Source organism: Mus caroli, unplaced genomic scaffold (genome assembly GCF_978045245.1).
Source record: "Mus caroli unplaced genomic scaffold, Mus_caroli_1 scaffold_6, whole genome shotgun sequence".
NCBI lineage: Eukaryota > Metazoa > Chordata > Mammalia > Rodentia > Muridae > Mus > Mus caroli.
Genome location: NW_028227261.1, coordinates 16,558,108 through 16,577,501, shown reverse-complemented (window position 1 = coordinate 16,577,501; position 19,394 = coordinate 16,558,108). Strand labels below are relative to the sequence as shown.

The 19,394-nt window shown below is 44.6% G+C and overlaps 1 protein-coding gene across 2 annotated transcripts in view; it reads left to right on the top strand.

Moving 5' to 3' along the window:
* Positions 1–19,394, top strand: part of Fbxo42 (F-box protein 42) — a 57,052-nt gene that overhangs the window by 971 nt on the left and 36,687 nt on the right. The window contains exon 2 of one of the 2 annotated variants that reach the window (XM_029476341.2): positions 15,827–16,051. The exons of the other annotated variant lie outside the window; for it this stretch is intronic. The gene's annotated coding sequence lies outside the window, so the exon portion shown is untranslated. The remainder of the gene's footprint in view (positions 1–15,826; positions 16,052–19,394) is intronic. 2 annotated transcript variants of the gene reach the window in all.

Here is a 19,394-nt window from a genome sequence, read left to right as displayed (position 1 = left end):
GCCGATTGCTTTGTCTGTTGGATCCTCGGAGTTTTAGTAGGAAAATAAAAGCCTTGTTTCGTTTCTCAGTGACCGAAGAGTTTGGACTTTACAGTGGTAGCGTTCCGATGGATCTAAGATGCAGAACCAGACAGACACATTACCGGGTTTCACTTGCCGGAGGCAACACTCGATTATTTTTTGTTATTTATTTATTTTTTCTCGGAACTTTTTGTTGTTGTTTTAAGTGGTAGTAATTGAGAGTCTTTAGTTTCATTTCTTTAGGGTAGAGAAGATGTTTGATGCCTGGTGGCCTTTTCACTGAGCAAGAATGGCTTCACTTGGATTTGGGCTGCTGTGAATTGTTGTGGCCATCTCTTTTGCTTGGACACACCAAACGTCTTTTGTAACACATCGGGTTTTGCTTGTGTTTAAGAATGATGACATCATGGATTTAAAGGGACAAGGATAAATTGGCGAAGAGATACCATCACTTAGAATTCAACCTGCAGCTCTTAAGCTGGACAGGGATGCCCCTTGTGTCATATTTCTGACAGAGAGTATTCAATTGTCTAGTCTGGTCGGGTGTCCTTTCTGTTGCATGTTAATCAGTTTATATCCTGTAGCTGTTTGCTTAAGAAATAAGCCCAATTTACTATAGCATTCATTCTACATTGAACCGTGAGAGCCCTTAGTGACAAGTATTAAGTTAAGACGGCAATTAGTTCATTTAATATTAGCTAACTCTTTGACCATTTTTCCCTTTCTTAAATCCGTTTTCTTTTTTATAGAAGTGTGTAGATGTCCTTAGTATCTTAACTAAAGATGTAAGTTGAACCAGGAGTAGGGACTCAGAGACCCACTCTGCCTATTATTTTGCTAATAGAGGATTGTGGAATCAGTGGTGGTTTGACATCATGTAATGTGTGTCCGTCCCCCCCCCCCCACCCCCCATCTGTCTCACCGCTGTACTACAGTGTCAGGTTTTGGTGGACATCATTCACTGCACAGCATTTCGGCTTGTTTCCTTACGTGTCTCAGGTGCAACATGAGAAAGATAGGAAAACTGCAAAGGATGGCATGTTTGTTTGTTTGGTTTTAGAGTTACGTTTTTTAGTTTACGTTTATGGGTACTTTTGCCAGCATGCCCCTGTGTGTTCCCATTTGCATGCCTAGCACCTTGTATCCATTCCCTGGGAACTGGAGTTACAACAGACAGTTGTGAGCCGCCATGTGGGTGCTGGGAATTGGACCCAGGTCGTCTAGAGGAAGAGACTGTTTAACTATCTGTCCAGCCCCTACATTCTTTTTCTCTTAAACACTTATTATTTAAAAAATGTGTGTGTGTGTGTGTGTGTGTGTGTGTGTGTATGGGGGAGAGGGGAGGAGAAGGACAGTAGAGAGCAAAAAAATGTCCATGTGTTAGCAGAGGCATCAGATCCCCTGGAGCTGGGGAGCGCCATCTAGTTTGGGTGTTAGGAGTGCAACCTGAATCCTCTGTAAGATCAGAAAGCACTTTTAACCACTGAGCAATCTCTCCAATCCTAGGATGCTTCTTCAATATTTTATTTATATTTTTAATTTTTTTTTGAGCAGGGTTTCTTTGTGTAGCCTTGACTGCTCTGGAACTCACTCTGTAGACCAGGCTGGCCTTGAACTCAGAGACTTGCCTGCCTTTGTCTCCTGAGTGCCACATATTACAGGTGTGTGCCACCACTGCCCAGCTTCTAGGGTGCTTCTTAGTGTCGAATATCATTTTATGTAGCTATGTGATGGCTGCCTTCTGTAAAGACCTGGCAAAGGAAAGGCTAGCAAAGCCTGGGGTTATAAGCATGCTGAAGTCTCCAGGGAAGCTGTTTAGAGATGAGCAGAGTGACTGTGTTTTCAGGGCATTTTAGTTAGTGAGTTAACAATTCTTAATAAAACCCAAAGCTCCTTGGTTCAATAATACGATTCCCACTTTACAAGGTAATTATGTAGATGAAAAGAGATAAGGTTTGTGAAAGTGCTCTGAAAGAGCACACTCTGAAATATGTAAAATAGGTGGTCACAGCAGGGCAGACCATTGATCCCAGCACTCAGGAGGCAGAGGCAGGCAGATCTCTGTGTGTTTGAGGCCAGCCTGGTCTACGTAGTGAGTTCCAGGATAACCAGGGCTTCATAGTGAGACTATTAAGGGAAAAAAAAAACCCCAACCCAAACCCAAAAAACAAAACAGTACAAGAGAAATAGAAGGTTATATTTTCAGTAAAACATCTATTAAAAGGTCCTCTATGCGTTGGGCACTGAGAAAGGAGGCACTGATGATTTCCAAGGACAGCTTTTTTTATCTAAAAATTGAGGCTGGTTGGAAAGCCAGACAAGAAAATCAGTGTGCTTATGGTAGTACAGTAAATGTGCTCTTCCAACTAGGGGAGAGAAGGGAGGTTCTCAGAGCTTCGCCTAGTCTATTAGTCATTTCTTTTCTTTTCTTTTTTATTATTATATGTAAGTACACTGCAGCTACCTTCAGACACCCCAGTAGAGAGCATCATCAGATCTCATTACAGGTGGTTGTGAGCCACCATGTGGTTGCTGGGATTTGAACTCAGGACCTTTGGAAGAGCAGTCAGTGCTCTTAACCACTGAGCCATCTCTCCAGCCCAGTCATTTCTTTCCTTCATTTATTTATTTATTTACTTATTTAGAGATAGGATCTCACTACATAGCCATGGTTGTCTTGGAACTCACTCTGTAGACCAGGCTGGCCTTGAACTCATAGAGATCCGGGATTGAAGGCATGTGCCCCCACCACCAGGCTTGTTTATTTATAGATTTATTTTATGTGTATGGATGTTTTCCCTGCATGTATGTGTATGGATGTTTCCCTGCATGTATGTGTATGGATGTTTCCCTGCATGTATGTGTATGGATGTTTTCCTGCATGTATGTGTATGGATGTTTCCCTGCATGTATGTGTATGGATGTTTTCCCTGCATGTATGTGTATGGATGTTTCCCTGCATGTATGTGTATGGATGTTTCCCTGCATGTATGTGTATGGATGTTTTCCCGCATGTATGTGTATGGATGTTTCCCTGCATGTATGTGTATGGATGTTTCCCTGCATGTATGTGTATGGATGTTTCCCTGCATGTATGTGTATGGATGTTTCCCTGCATGTATGTCTATGGATGTTTCCCTGCATGTATGTGTATGGATGTTTCCCTGCATGTGTGTGTATGGATGTTTCCCTGCATGTATGTGTATGGAGCGTGTGCTTCTTGGTGCCCTCAGAGTTTAGAAGAGGACATGGAACCCTTCCCCCTACACACACACACACACACACTTGGAGTGGGGAATCCAGCTGTTGTTTATTTCTTTCTTGTGTCAGTAAGTAGCTTTTGCTAGCCCGGGGCCTCCCCATCCTCCTGCCTTCCCTAGGGCTGGGATTCTAGGTGTGCATTGCCACGAATGGCTTAGGAATACTTAAAGCCTTTGTCCTGAGTTCTTTCCCCTTTTATTCATTCATGGTCATGATGCTTCCTACACAGCATGCATGCCCCAGTTATAGTTTCTGAACTGTCAAAGATCTAGCAGCCCTGGGAGAGTCTTTCTGAGTGAGTCACAGGTGCAGGCAGCAAGCATCCACATTAGTGAAAGTTTTGCAGATTCTGAATGAGGCAATTTCTGAGTGACACTTTTTTTGTTTTTTTGTTTTTTGTTTTTTTCGAGACAGGGTTTCTCTGTATAGCCCTGGCTATCCTGGAACTCACTTTGTAGACCAGGCTGGCCTCGAACTCAGAAATCCGCCTGCCTCTGCCTCCCGAGTGCTGGGATTACAGGCGTGCGCCACCACACCCAGCTTGAGTGACACTTTTTTAAAAAAATTTTCTTTTTGGACAAACTAGCACATGAGGCATTGTGTTTTTTTTTTTTTTTTAAATTATTTATTTATTATATGTAAGTACACTGTAGCTGTCCTCAGACACTCCAGAAGAGGGCGCCAGATCTCGTTACGGATGGTTGGGAGCCACCATGTGGTTGCTGGGATTTGAACTCTGGACCTCTGGAAGAGCAGTCGGGTGCTCTTACCCACTGAGCCATCTCACCAGCCCGAGGCATTGTGTTTTAATTGTGGCTTCAGAAATGGTGGTGGTAGTGGTGGTGATGGTGGTAGTGGTGGTGGTGATGGGTGGTGGTGTGTGCCAGGGATCCAGCCCTGGCCTTGCAAACACTAGGCAAATAGTTTGCCACTGAGCTATATGCCCAGCCCTGTTTTGTGCTTTTAATTTTTTTCTTTAAGTGTGTATGGGTCCTTTGCCTATATGTATATTTGTGCTATGTGTATGTTTGTGAGCCCGGTGCTCATGGAGGCCAGAAGGCAGCATTGGTTCCTGTGACACTGGGGTTACAGAGGTTTTGAGCAGCCATGTGGTTGCTGGGAACCCAACTCAAGTGTTGTGGTCCTGAGCCATCTCTCCAACCCTCTTTCTTTCCCCATTTGTTTGCTTGTTTGGTTTTGTTCTGAGACAAGTTCAGTGGATTCCGAGATGGCCTGGAACTTGTTATCTGCCTTCCTGCCTCCCGCTCTCCAGGCTTGGGATTAGATTTGTGCACTGTGCCCAGCACTGTATACTTTTCACAGGCCTTGAATTTACTGTGTAACAGATAACTTGGGACTTGTGATCCTGTTGTCTCTCCCTTCCTGGTGCTAAGACCACAGGCCTGCGAGTACTACCAAGCCTGATGTACTTGGTGCTAGGACCACAGGCCTGCGAGTACTACCAAGCCTGATGCACTTGGTGCTGAGCATCCAGGTGTGGGCTGTGTGTGCACACTCATCGAGCGCTCCACCAGCTGAGCCACATACCCAGCCACTCGTTAATCTGCACTGTGACAGTTTGTTACATGAAGGAGATGACCTATTTATAAGTTATTTTAAAATCACCTAGAATTGAGCACATAATACATGTTATTTCTGAAATTGTTCCTGTGACAGTGCAAATCTTAGAAATTATAACTTAGTGGAATTCCTGTTGCTTGAAATTTTCATTTCCTTACTGATTTATGTAATTAGAAGGCAGATTTGCTGTGAATTCTGGATGTGCTTGTATTACATTTTTATTTTTAATTTGTAAAAAAAAAAAAACTTTTCATTTTTCTCAATGTTACTCTATGTTTTGCTTCAAAAGGTGGAAGTATTGTGTAGTACTTTGGGGTGTTGGTTTTTTTTGTGTTTGTGTTTTTTTTTTTTTGTTTTTGTTTTTGTTTTTTTTTTTTGAGACAGGGTTTCTCTGTATAGCCCTGGCTGTCCTGGAACTCACTCTGTAGACCAGGCTGGCCTCAAACTCAGAAATCCACCTGCCTCTGCCTCCCGAGTGCTGGGCTTAAAGGCGTGCATCACCACTGCCTGGCATAAAGTTTCTTTTTAAAGTCTTTTTAGAAGCTCTCTTCCTCTCTTCCTTCTCTCTCTCTCTCTCTCTCTCTCTGTATGTGTGTGTGTGTGTATGTGTGTGTATGTGCGTGCACCCGCGTGTCTATGTGTATGTCTGAGTCTGATGGAACCTGGAATTCACAAGTTGGCTAGACTGGCTGTGGAGCAAGCCTCAGAGATCCATCCACTTGCTGAGTCCTGGGACTGCAGTCACATGCTGCTCTGCCCTAATTTTTGTGTGGGTGGTGGTCTGAATTCAGGTCTTCATGCTTACATAAATAACACTTTCCCACTGAGCTATCTCCTGAGCCTTAATTGTGCTAAGGTTTAATTTGGACATTTCCAGAGGTAGGCTATACCTGGCATGTACAGTTAAAATGTTAATAGATAACAGCATTTTGAGATTTTTAACAACTTATGGGTGAACCTGGAAAATGCTGTGCTATGATGAGAGATAAGCCTAACGTGTAAGAGAAAATACTGTATGAATCCATTCACAAGTGATTGTCAGATCCCATCAACAAACAGACAGTAGAATGGGGTAGCCGCCATGGAAGAATAGTATCCTGAAGTTGGGGCAGGGGAGAATGGAGAATGGGACTGTACAGTTGATGAATGTGGACTGTCTGTTTGAGATGGGTACCGTACACAGTGAGCACAAGGACCTAATGCCTCCAAACTGTGTACTTCTGAATGGTAGCCAGCGGTCTAGTTCATTACAAGAAAGTGTAGAAGGGGTAGAGGAGGTGAGACTGAAGAAATGGCTCAGCAATGAAGAGACTTGCTAGCCTGAGTCCTTCCACCCAAACAGCGGCTAACAGCACATTGATTCACATAAATAATGAATCCAAGAAAGGTTTTAACCAGAGTTGAGGCTATAGCTCAGTGATACAGTGTTTGTTTAGCATACACAAGGCCTAACTGAGCTTAATCCCCAGCCCCCTAGCCCTTCCCCCCACCCCCAAATAATAAAGCAAAGAACATGTCGGGGCTGGAGAAGTGACTCAGTAGTTAAGAACTCTTGCAGAGGCCAGGGCTTCAGCTCATATGGAGCAGCTCACAACCACCTGTCACTCCAGCTCCTGTCCTCTGACTTCCTCAGGCACCTGCACTTAGTCCTGCACAAACACATAAGTGAAAACAAATCTTTTAATAACATGTCATGCTAGTGGCCTTGGGTTTAAAGAACAAGGGATTGGGGGTTGTTTATTTGAGACAGAGTCTCATGCTTTGCACAGTGTGGCTCCGGAGTCATTTACTATGTAGCCCAGGCCTGAAATGTTTTTTTTGGAGACAGGGTCTCACTGTATTTTGACTAGCCTAGAACTCTCTATGTAGACTAGGCTGGTCTCAGATTCATGTGTGGTTGGCATCTCATGTTTCTAATACCAGCAGCCAGTAGTTAAGGCAGAAGGATTGCTGTGAGTTGGAGGCCAGTGTGGACTAGAGAGTAAGTTCTAGGACAGGCAGGGCTACACGGATAAACCCTGTCTCACCCCATCCTTTCCATCCTGTCGGGAGGAGTGTCCGGGAAACTCTGATGAATGCTGTTAGAACAACTGTGAGAAGGGAGAGAGCAAACACTGTTGGAGCAGTGGTATATCTTCTCCACGCACCATGGAGTCATCTGAGATCAGTGCTTCACATGAATGGAATCGAGCACTCAGTGGCTGAAACAGGAGGATTGGCTGTTCTGGGCTGTATCACTCAGTAATAGAGAGCTTGCGTAGCATAGTATGTCCAAGACCGATTCCCCAGCACTGAAAAAGAAAACCAAAAGATACAGAAAGAACTTGGGGTGCTTCTGCCTACTTTACGCTAATACAACCCACGCTGATACACTCTGTTTATCTAGAGTCTCTCCTGTTGAAAGTGTTTTCTGGTTTTGTTCTAATTTTCTTAGCTGCTTAGGATTGAACTTGGGGCCTTCAATATAGAGGGGAAGTGCTTAACCACTGAACTAAACCCTCTCCCATTTCATGCTTTGATTTGTGGTTTTTAGCTTTAATGATGTACCAGGACTAAATGTGTCATATCTCTATAATTCTAGACTTGGGAAGCCAAGACAGGAGTATGGAGAATCAGTGGCTTCACAGACAACAACAAAATTAAAACACAAACAAAAGCATGATAGTTAAGGCCTTCGGTCCTAGCTGGGTATCATCCTTCTCTTGTATGGCATTGCGGTGGGAACTTGTCAGCTTGATGTCAGAATTTGTAAACTTACCAGGCAGTGGTGGCGCACGCCTTTAATCCTAGCGCTTGGGAGGCAGAGGCAGGCAGATTTCTGAGTTCCAGGACAGCCTGGTCTACAGAGTGAGTTCCAGGACAGCCAGGGCTATACAGAGAAACCCTGTCTCAAAAAACCAAAACAAACAAACAAAAAAAGCATTTGTAAACTATGCTGGAGTGGTAAACGAGAAGCAGTGAAATCAGGAGCATGCTGGACACTGCAGACGCTTGTGAGCCCAGACTCTGGAGGCAGAGGCATTGGATCTCTGAGTCTGAGGCTTCACTCTCTGCTCTAGAGTAAGTTCTGGGACAGACAGGGCTACACAGAGAAACCTTGTCTCAAAAAAAAAAAAAAAATTAGGAGTATTTATTTTTAGTAGAGCATATTCTTAGTTGTGGGTTCTTTAAAGAATTTATCATTACTGTTCATCTGTCTTAGGCGCTAGTGTGGAATCCAGGGCCCTTTGCTTTGGTAAGTGCTTTGTCTGTCTGTCTGCCTGCCTGCCTTCTTTCCTTTCTTTTCTCTTTTTTAAAGTGTTTAGGTAACATGTAAAGTACTGGGATTTCATTTTGACATTTTCATAGTATGTATCATTTTACCTTCTCATATTTGCCCCTTGTCCAAATATTTATTTCTAAAATGTATTACATTTTTTTTTTTTTTTTTTTTTTTTTTTTGGTTTTTCGAGACAGGGTTTCTCTGTGTAGCCCTGGCTGTCCTGGAACTTACTTTGTAGACCAGGCTGGCCTTGAACTCAGAAATCCACCTGCCTCTGCCTCCCAAGTGCTGGGATTAAAGGCGTGCGCCACCACGCCCGGCTACATTTTTTGAGAGTGTGTGAATTGTGGGATGCCATTGAACAGCCTTTGGGAGTTTGTTCTCTTCTTCCTGTTGTTAGAACTCAGTCCTCAGGCTTGGTTGTCAGGTGACCCCCACTGTGGCCAGCACAGAGGGAAGTGAGTGTAATGCTGACCCTTAGGCCTCAGTCGCAGCGTTACCGACTGTAGTCATCCCTGTTCCCACCTGGGAATATATTCTGGGGTGATGCAGAACATTGAGGACGGTTGGGTTGTAATGGCGCTTTCTATGTATCTGGACATGATACCTTTGGCTTTGTTTTTGGGAGAGTCTCACTCGATAGCCCCAGCTGGACTGGAATACATTATGTATACAAAACTGGCCTTGAATTTGCAGCAGTCCTTGGTCCTGGGGAATACAACATGAGCCACTGGCTGGACATGGTATCTTTTTGTTAGTTGTATTTTGCTTTGTTTGAAACGGTCTCTCTGTGTAGCCCTGACAGTTTTGGAAGTTACTGTATAGACCAGACAGAGATTCACCTATCTCTGTCTCGCAGGTGCTGGGATTAAAGCATGGCTGGACTCTTGAGGCTTTCTTGTTACCTTGGAGCAAAATTCTGGCTGTGTGTTACATCTTAGTTTCTCCTGCTATTTATTGTCTTGCTCTCTGCCTCATTGGAAACCATAGCGATGAGGAAAGAAATGTGGGTTTTAATTAGGAAGGTGATCTGTGGGTAGAGTCTAACTTGTGAGGCAGTGAGAAGCAGAAGCTGTCTATATGATAGGCCTGTTCTTGTAGGCCGCCCGCTCAAGTGTTCATGTAGCCCCAAGATGATGGCTCTCCTGCCTAAGGTGACAGAGGTTAGAAGGACAACTCCATTAGCTGAGAATCCTTAGCTGAGGATCCTGCCACATTCCCAAGTAGAGAGGGATAGTTCAGACGCATGGATGGCTAACAAGAACAGAGGCAAGAGATCCAAGAATGTCTGAGGGAATGAAATCTGTGGGAAAGGCCACTGACCTCACTGTGGGTAAGCCCCTGGGCACAGCATGCTAAATACTGTCTGGTAATTTTATTTTTTTGTTTGTTACAAGAGTGTTTCTCAAGTAATTTAGGTTGGCTTTATACTTGCTGTGTATCGCCCAGACTGGCCTAGAACTCAAGCTCTCTTGTCACAGCTTCCATACTGCTGAGATTACAGGAGTCCATCTCCTCACCCCATCAGCCCCCTAGCCAAGCAGCAGAATCCATCAGTTAGGTGTCCTCTGGTTCAGTAATGCATTTAATTCTGACACTACCTGGAGGTAGCTTCAAACCCTGAGCTCGAGGATTCAACACTGTCACAGTGACCCCACTCCAGATGCCAGCAGAAAGGCTGGTGTCTCATGACTTCCTCTTTGGATCATAGAACTTCCACAAACACTACATGTGCTCTTTGTTCTAAACTCCATATTTACTACCATATTATAAAAGATACTGTGAGTTGCTGGGGTGCCAGGTGACTGCTGTTGCACCATGGAGACCTGCAAACTCGATGTGATCCACAGGGGCCTGACAGGAGGGTTGCTGAAGTTGCCTGACTGTCAGCCTAGTCAAAAACAGGGTCAGTAAGCAACCCTGTCTCAAAGGAGTGAGGCAGAGAAGGATGGAGGAGAAGCCTGCTCCAGGCTCTGTGTACATGTACAAGCCACAGAGGCACACACACTCACATACTGCAGGCTGTGGATAAATGGGGATGCCTGCAGTGAGCCTCCATGCCCTTTGGGCACACCTCAAGATGTTCTACACCCACAGTAGCCTGCAGTCTCCCCAGACCCAGAGTTCTTAGTGTGTTTCTGTGTGTTTTAGGCAGAGTATTATGTGGCCCAGGCAGGCCTTAAACTCTCTATTGTAGGCAAGCATGGCTTTGGGTTCCTGATCCTCCTGCCTCAGCAGGTTTGTACACCATGCTTAGTGCCTTTTGTTTTGTTTTTCAAGACAGGGTTTCTCTGTGTAGTCCTGGCTGTCCTGGAACTCACTCTATAGACCAGGCTGGCCTCGAACTCAGAAGTTCACCTGCCTCTGCCTCCCAAGTGCTAGGACTAAAGGCATGCGCCGCCACGCTTAGTGCTTAGTACTTTTTTGAGTTTGATTGATCAAATCATTGGCTATTGGTGATCAAGTTAGCAATTGGAGGGTTGGCCTGATAGTCTTGACTTTTTTTTTTTTAAAGATTTATTTATTTATTATATGTAAGTACACTGTAGCTGTCTTCAGACACACCAGAAGAGGGAGTCAGATCTTGTTATGGATGGTTGTGAGCCACCATGTGGTTGCTGGGATTTGAACTCAGGACCTTTGGAAGAGCAGTCAGGTGCTCTTACATGCTGAGCCATCTCACCAACCCCTAGTCTTGACTTTTAAATCATGCTTTAATCTTTCTCTCTCGTGGTCAGTCCCAATCCTGAAGCTCCTAGGGCTGCCAGTTGTCAGTTAACTATTAGTACAGAAAGATTCTACTTTGGAAATTCTCCTGTTTTTAGAAGTTGTATGCCAGGAAACAGAAGAAAGGCCAATTATACATTTCACTATTATCACACTCACACAGGAATCCTTAGCATTCAGCATTTCAAGGTTGTACGCTACAACTAGTCATTATCATTAACTTCATCAGTAAGGACTTTATTCATAGCCAGGCATGGTAGTACATGCCACTAATCCTGGCACTTGTGAGGCAGAGACATACAGATCAATGTAAATTTGTGGCCAGCCTCAGCTACACATTACGTTCCTGCCTTAAAAAACAGAACACTGGGCCTGGAGAGGCGGCTCAGCAGTTAAGAGCACTGGTTACTCTGCAGAGGACCTGGATTTTGTTCCCAGAACTCACATGGGGGCTCACTGGCATTTGTAACTCCAGTCCCAGGGGATCTGATACTCTCTTCTCATCTCCACAGGCACCAGGTACACACGTGGCACACATAGTTACGTGCAGGCAAAACACTTGTGCACGTAAACAAAACAACAGAATAGCCTTAAAATAGAGGTCCGGGGGCACACTCAGCTGATGGAGTGCTTGCTGTGGGTTTGTTCCTCAATATTCTGAGAAGGCAGAATATGGATATTGGTAAGTAACTGTTAGTGTCTTAGAGAGACGAGCAGGCTTCCTGGTGACACCCATTGGAGATGAGCAAAGGTTAAAGGTTCATTGATAATCAGTGCTTGCAAAGCTGAAGTTCATTGTGGAAGGAGTGCTTGAGATGTCTGCAGGCCACTGATGGCCACCTAGTGTCAGTCTATGTTATGTATGTATCTAAGAGGTAGTTGAGGCCAGCTGAGCTACTGTAGTGTGTTTTAGGCGAGGGCAACCAAAGCCATGGGGCCCTGTTATAGCCACCTCAGTTTTGCAGGTTTTTATTATTGCAAAGAAGGTACATGAAGCCACCTCTGCATGTGTGCTATGTGTATATGACTTTTTTCAGTGGAAAAATGTCTGAAAATTACCTTGCTCAGTCAAGCCACCCCCTCCCCGCAGTTTACATATTTAAGGATATCTGTTGCCAAATGCAGAAGTTCTGATGTTTTTCTGTCCCTTGTGCTCCTATTGCCTATGCAGTAGCAGAAATCACTTGAATGAGGGTTCACAGATACAGCTCTAGGAACTGTTAGGAGAGAGCATTTCACTGCAGAACTGTTGTATAGAGCACAGTAAATTAAGAGTTTGTAAGGCTGGGCCTTGATGGACACGGGTCTGCCTCGGAAGAGGAAGCTGCTTCCCTTAATTGCACCAAAAGCACGCACCAGCACCAGCGTGGACGCTCTGGGGGCGGGGTGCGTTCCTCTTCTCCAGGGCATTAAACTAATATGTGAGAATCTGATACCAAGCTCTGTAGAGTTAATTTATGAAACTCTGTGATTTGACTGTAGGAAGGTTTTATTGATATAATCAGTTGGAATTTATTAGATAAAAGTAAAATACAGCCAGGCGTGGTGGCACATGCCTTAATCCCAGCACTCGGGAGGCAGAGGCAGGCGGATTTCTGAGTTCAAGGCCAGCCTGGTCTACAGAGTGAGTTCCAGGACAGCCAGGGCTACACAGAGAAACCCTGTCTCGAAAAAACAAAAACAAACAAACAAAAAGTAAAATACAGTGTTTGTTAAATTTTATTAATGATCTAGGCCTGAATAATGTGGTGAGAGAGCTGGACATAGTCGCACAGGCAATCAGGAAGCTGAGACACGGGGGTTACAAGTTCAAGGCTAGCCTGGAGTGGTTAGAGACCAAGTCTGAAAAAGAAAAAAAGGCACTGTTTCTAACTTCCCTTTTGATTTGTACTGTGTTTTTGTTTTTGTTTTTTTTTTAAACAACCAAAGCCTTGTGTTTAAAGTTGCAGTTATATCAGGTTATTCTAAGCAGAATTATCTTACACTTTGTATATTTGCACCATGTTTTACTATACTTATTGGTAGCAAATCCTTTGACTGCTACATACAGACCAGGAGAGTGGGTGGCCTTGAGGCTAGCCTGTTTCTACAGCCCCTTGTAAGTCCTAAGGTACTTGTATTGAGTATTGACCATTGTAAAGAATGGTGTGGGGCTGGTGAGATGGCTCAGTGGGTAAGAGCACCCGACTGCTCTTCCAAAGGTCTAGAGTTCAAATCCCAGCAACCACATGGTGGCTCACAACCATCTGTAACGAGATCTGACTCCCTCTTCTGGAGTGTCTGAAGACAGCTACAGTGTACTTACATATAATAAATAAATAAATCTAAAAAAAAAAAAAATGGTGTGATTTGGGACTAGAGAGATAGCTCTGTGGTTGAGAGTAGTGGATGACTGCTCTTCCAGAGGACGGAGGTTTTGTTCTTAACACTCACATGGCAGCTCATGCAGTCTGTAACTCCAGTTCCAAGGGCTCTGACTCTCTCTTCTGACCTCCAGAGGCATCAGGCCCACACACGGGACACCAGGCACACAGGTGGTACATAGACATACCTTGTAGAGGAAATATCCACTCATATAACACAGATGTGTTTCTAAAAGTATGATTTGCCCTTGTGCCACTCTGCTTGACACTGTAGCATGTTGGAGTCTAGGGCAAGAGGATCACAAGTTCGAGGATAGTCTAAGCTGCGTAGAGAGTTCTAGGCCTCTCCAAACAAACAAGAGAATGCTGATGGGTGCATGCGGGCATACTTTATTTCCTGTTTTATTAAAGGGACTCCTCATTGGGTAACAGACATGTTAGCCACTGAAAACAGTCCTCCTGCTGACATCTGTTATTGAATATGGGATGCTTTACAGAACCATCCGGTGCTGTCTGTATCAGAGGGACCCAGTTTGCTAATATAACTGTACAGCAGTAGTGTTAAGGCCAAAACATTCTACTCCTAGACCTTTTTCTTTTGGTTAAATCATTGACTGCCAGGAGAGGAGTCTCCCAATTATGAGCTTCTGTTACTATAGATAAGATATTTTAATATCATGCATGTGGTCAAAACATCTGTTTTGAGTGCCAAATGGATTTTACCCTTTTCTCTAGTGCAGGTTTTTTAACTGGAAGATTACCAGTTTTTTTCCCTCTTTAAAAAATAGTAGTTTAAAACCCTGCCATCCCCACCTTCCCTCTCGGTGCTCTGAGATACTACCTGGTCAGCAGAGTGGGGTCCAGCACAACCCTCCAGCGTCTTACCTAGGCGGAGGGTGGGCGGACTCCTCCTCCTCTCCAGCCGGGCTGCTCAAGCTTGACGTCACACATAGTTTATCACACACTGCCTGTGCTGTTGCTTCCTGGTATGTTCCTGGGCTTTGGTTTGTTTTCTGAGACAGGGTTTCTCTGTGTAGCCCTGGCTGTCCTGGAACTCACTCTGTAGACCAGGCTGGCTTTGAACTCATAGATATCTGCCTGCCTCCTCAGTGCTGAGATTAAAAGCATGAGCCACCATCACTGGCTGTGTTGTTAGCTCTTAGTGGGAACATTCTCTTTTTGTACCTTTTGTGAGATCCAAACATAGTATTCTAATAATTTCTACAATTTAATTTGTGTGTATGTTTCAGTGTATACCCACCACAGTGGATGTCAGAGGGCAACTTTTGAGAGTTGGCTTTTGCTTTCCACTATGGCACCCAGAGATGAAACTCAAGTTGTCTAGTTTGTATGGCAAACACTTTTACCATCTCACTGGCCCTGAACACAGTGTTTTAGGTCAAGTACATTGATACTTGTTGACTGCATAAAATAGAGTAAAATAATTTCTTCTATAAATTTTCCAGTTTCTGTAACTTTGCATTTGACTTGGTACAAAGATGATGATGGTGATGATGGTGGTAGTGGTGATGGTGATGATGGTGGTGGTGGCGGCGGAGGTGGCAGCGGCAGTGTATTCTTAAGGCTTAGCACAATCTGTTGTGATTGGGTATAGATCTCTTGTCCAGCAGTGTTTGTATTCTCAGGAGCTGGGTTGTTTTTAGCTCACACCGACACCTGACGGGGAGCTTCCCGAGTTTACACCAGCATCTGTGTGATTATGATGAAAATCTTTTGAAATTCTGAAGAGCAAGCTAGCTAGATTCTGTTCTAAACCTTCACCAGCATTTTATTTAAGTAAATCAACTGAATTGCAATTGTTCTGTCTGTCTGTCTGTGCCGTATGCTCTTTGTGCATGTGTGGAGACAGGAGAGAAACTTGTGGGAACTGGCTTTTTCCTGCTACTATGTGGGTTCTGGGGACTGGACTGAGGTGATCAGGTTTGAGGTCAAGTGTCTTCTGTCCGCTAATCCATTTCACCTTCCCTTCAACTGCGGTTTTGAGAGTCTCTCACTGAAGCTGGAGCGCAGTGATGCAGTTGGTGTAGCCAGCCAGTGACCTGGCAAACAAAACCTTGGCATTCTCAAACAGACAGGCAAACCCCCCACACTTTCTGCTCCCTCTTTAAAAACAAACAAACAAACAAACAAACAAGCACCCAAAACCTTCAGAACTCAAAGAGACAGAAAAGCTTTTAGTTTTGGCCAGCAGACTGCCGGGCACTCAGTGACGTTCCAGTGTATTTTGATGCAGTTGCTGCTATGAGGTGAGGCCAGCATGTAGATGCTCTGAGGACATGTCTGACCTGTGCTCATCAGGATGCCCCATAGAAAGCAAAGAGGCCCAGCAAAACAGCCTGTCTTCACATTCTGATTCTATTGATTTGACTTCCAATTGTGAATTTTCCCAAAAGACCCATCACTTTGGGGAATGAAGAGGTCTGACACGGGTGAGGATGAGAACTTGTCTTTCTAAACAGCTCATGAAAACCTCGTTTCTGGAGTTAATGTGGTTATGTGGGAAATGCTTTAAGCCAAAATAAAACAAAATGAAAACAAACAAAAAAAAAATTCAAAAATTGAGAGCATCAAAATGTGTCCATGTCCTCAGGAGCTCTGAGCACCTGATTGTAGAAGAGAAAGAAGCTGTGTGAATTGATGCAGCACATACAGTTGCCAAGGAAAGGACCTGCCACCCCTGTGTCCGGGGCTGAGCCAGCAAGTATGCCCATGGAAGCATGGGGCTGATGTTTCTCTGGACCACGAGTCACACTACGGCTGTGTGGGGACCACTGCTCAGACTTGCTGACTGTGCTGTCAGAAGGCGTTGAAGGAGGTAAATGGTTTATTGAACCCGATGATGTTCTCTGCGTGGGAAATAGTGATGAGAATGTCCTCCAATCCAGTCGTTCTGAAGCTGCCTGGGCTCGTTGGGCAGCACTGTGCTGTGGCTGGCCGACTGTGGTGGGATTAGATGCGAACAGTGGCCTACTCAACAGGTCTTTTTCTTGGACTTTTTTCTTACGTGAGTTTGCAGAGTGAGGTTAATGTTAACCCAGGAAATAAGAGAAAGGAGTCAGTCTTATGTGTTTGCAGAAATGAAAACAGAAGTAAAACTGTAGGAGTGCAGGGGCCTGAGAGGAGGGGAGAGTGGGAGTAGTAGGGGAAGATGGGGGGATACGCTCAAAAGACATCAGATACCTGCAAAGCAGTATGCATCCAAGGCAGGGCTTACATCCCCAGGGAGGAAGGAAAGCAAGCCAAGCCAGGCATGGTGGCTCATAACTTATAATCTTAACACTTGGATAGCTGAGGCAGGAGGATCAGTGTGAATTTAAAGACAGTCTGGGCTACAGGATATCAAAAAACCCAACCCAACCAATCAACCAACTAACCAGTAAGGGCTAGAGAGATGGCTCAGAGGTTAAGAATGGATAAATACCACTGCTGCCAGCGGCAGGCAGAGATCTCTCTGAGTTCCAGGCCAACCTGCTCTACAGAGTGAGCACCAGGACAGCCAGGACTATACAGAGAAACCCTGTCTCAAAACAAAACAACAAAAGCAAAAAAAAAAAAAAAAAAGTTACTTCAGTTCCTGCATTGGAGGCCTCATGGGATCCACCTGCCTCTGGTCTCCTGGGGACCTGCACTCACATGCCCGTACCTACACACAGAAATACCTAGATCCCATAATCCCAGCACCCGGGAGGCAGAGGCAGGCGGATTTCTGAGTTTGAGGCCAGCCTGGTCTACAGAGTGAGTTCCAGGACAGCCAGGGCTACACAGAGAAACCCTGTCTCAAAAAACAAAACAAAAAACCCAAAAATGTAGATCCATAATTAAAATTAAATAACTGTGAAAACATACAACTAACACCATGAGGCTGGTGAGTTGGCTTATGGTGGTTAAGAGCACTTGTTGCTCATGCAGAGGACTCAGGTTCGATTCCCAGCACCCACAGACAAGTCCCAGCTGTCTGTAACTACAGTCCCAGGGATCCAGTGCCTTTTTCTGACCTCTGTGGGCACCAGGCATGCAAGTGCTGCTTATAAATACCACAGGCAAAACACACATAGACGTTAAAAAACAACAACAACAATACCAGCTAAGCCTAATGTTTATACTTATGTTTGAAGAACTTGAGCTGGGCATGGTGCCCCTGGGAGGCAGATCAGGTGGATCTCCTAGGCCAGCCTGGTCAACATCTACATAATGAGTTTTGAGACAGCCAAGGCTGTTTCATAGAGAAATCCTATCTCAAAAAGCCAACCCCCCTAAAAAAGAAAGGCTATTAAAAACAAAAAACAAAAAGACCAAAGCTACGTTCCCTGGTTCCCTGTGAAGACTCCAGCTGAGTTGTTTGCCTCTTCAAAGTTTGCCAGAGCTTTGCAGCCAAGTCCTCTTGGAGTGGTCCCCAGTCAAGTAGTGAGGCGGGAGGGAGCTTCATCCTGTCCCTACCTCCTTCCATCCTTCACCTGCTCTTTCTAACCGGCTGTGAGAGAGGCATGGTCAGCTTGGCACCCCGGTCTTCTCTTCTGTTCCCTACATCCCTTAGAGGATTTACTCCCCACTAAACCTTTTTAGTCCTAATTCTGCGCAGCACCTCTCCTTCCAGAGTCTAACTGGAACATAATTCTTCTTTTTGAGCAGTTTCAGTGAGGAGCCTGGCTGGCCTTGAATTCACTGGCCTTCAACTCACAGAGATCCTCCTGCCTCTTTACCTCTCAAAGGTTAGGACTGAAGGTGTGCACCATGCCTGTTCTTATGTAAAGGAAGTTCCTTAGTTTCCTGTTTTCACCATAGGCATTGCACATGCAAATGACTTATTTGCCTTTGTGTAGTTACAGCATTTTCTTTCTGGAGATTTCTGGAACTAGACTTTCCGCATAGACGGAAATTTATATAATCTATAATATCTCCATTAGAAATAACTATTGATAAGAACATACTCTGACCAGCTCTTGTGAAGTCCATGAGCACTCAGCCCATGGCTTTCCACAGACCGAACTCTAGCTCCCAATTAGGAAACAGACTTTTACCAGCACTTTGGAACTTTGTATATTAATCACTGTCCTCACTTACAGTGGCATAAATTAGCTTTGCTCTGGCATAAAGTGTCATGCAGAATGTACTCTGCCCTCTCTGCTGAGTATTTCTTCTGAGAGACGTGGGGCCTGTGCCTGTCATTCCTGACTTCATGGGTTTCCATTACAAATGACAGTTCTTATCATTGGTTCTGTTGTTAGGCATTTGGGTTTATTTGCTTGTTTTTATTGCCTAGGTTTATCATGTTTTCTGTTGTTCATATTGCTTTGTGGTTAACAGTTTAGCCAGCTAAGCCTGTTATTAGAAAAGTTGTTATTTTCTAATTGAGTTGTCCTATATAAGGATAAGCACCCTACACTTGAACCATAGCCCCTCTCACACTGATGTGTATAAATATGTGTATTAGTATTATAGTACGTAACCTCCAACTTTTCCTGCTTCAGCCTCCCAAGTGCTGGGCTCTCAGGCTGGGCCAAGAGAGCTATGCCTGTCTTAAAGCTTCTGGTTTTTTACTCCTATCTTCCTTCCAGCATTCTTCTATGCTTTTCTTTTATGCTTTTCTAGGGCTCAGAGTTAGTTTTCCCTTGTCAGTGGGAGGTGGTCCCTGCACCACGTATTAGTCATATCTCTGAGTTAAAGAATTATGAAAGAACAGGTTTTCCAGGTTGTCCTTGCATGCTTGAGATGGTTCCGCTGTGTGTGTAGTCTTGGTTGGCCTAGAACTCGCTATGTAGACCCTAGGCTGGTCTAAAAGTCGCAGAGATCTACCTGCCTCTGCCTTCTTTGTGCTAGAATTAAAGAATTAGAGCTCTGTGTCCACTTGGTGGCATTTTTGATTTTTATATTTAATGTGTTTTAGTGTTTACCTACTACACATGTGCAGTTCCCATAGAGGCCAGAAGATGGTGGTAGGTCCCCTGGAAATGGAGTTCAGGCTATTGTGAGCTACTGGTGCTGGGAACCAAGCCTGGGCTCTTTAGAAGAGCAGCGCTCTTAACTGCTGAGCCTTCTACATGCCCCCCCCCCCCAAGTCTTCCTGTTCGAAGGTTATACTGGGACTTGTGTGCCATTCTAGGGGGAGGGAGGATGTGGCGGGCTTGGCATTGGAACTCTACCTATGAGATTAATATGGA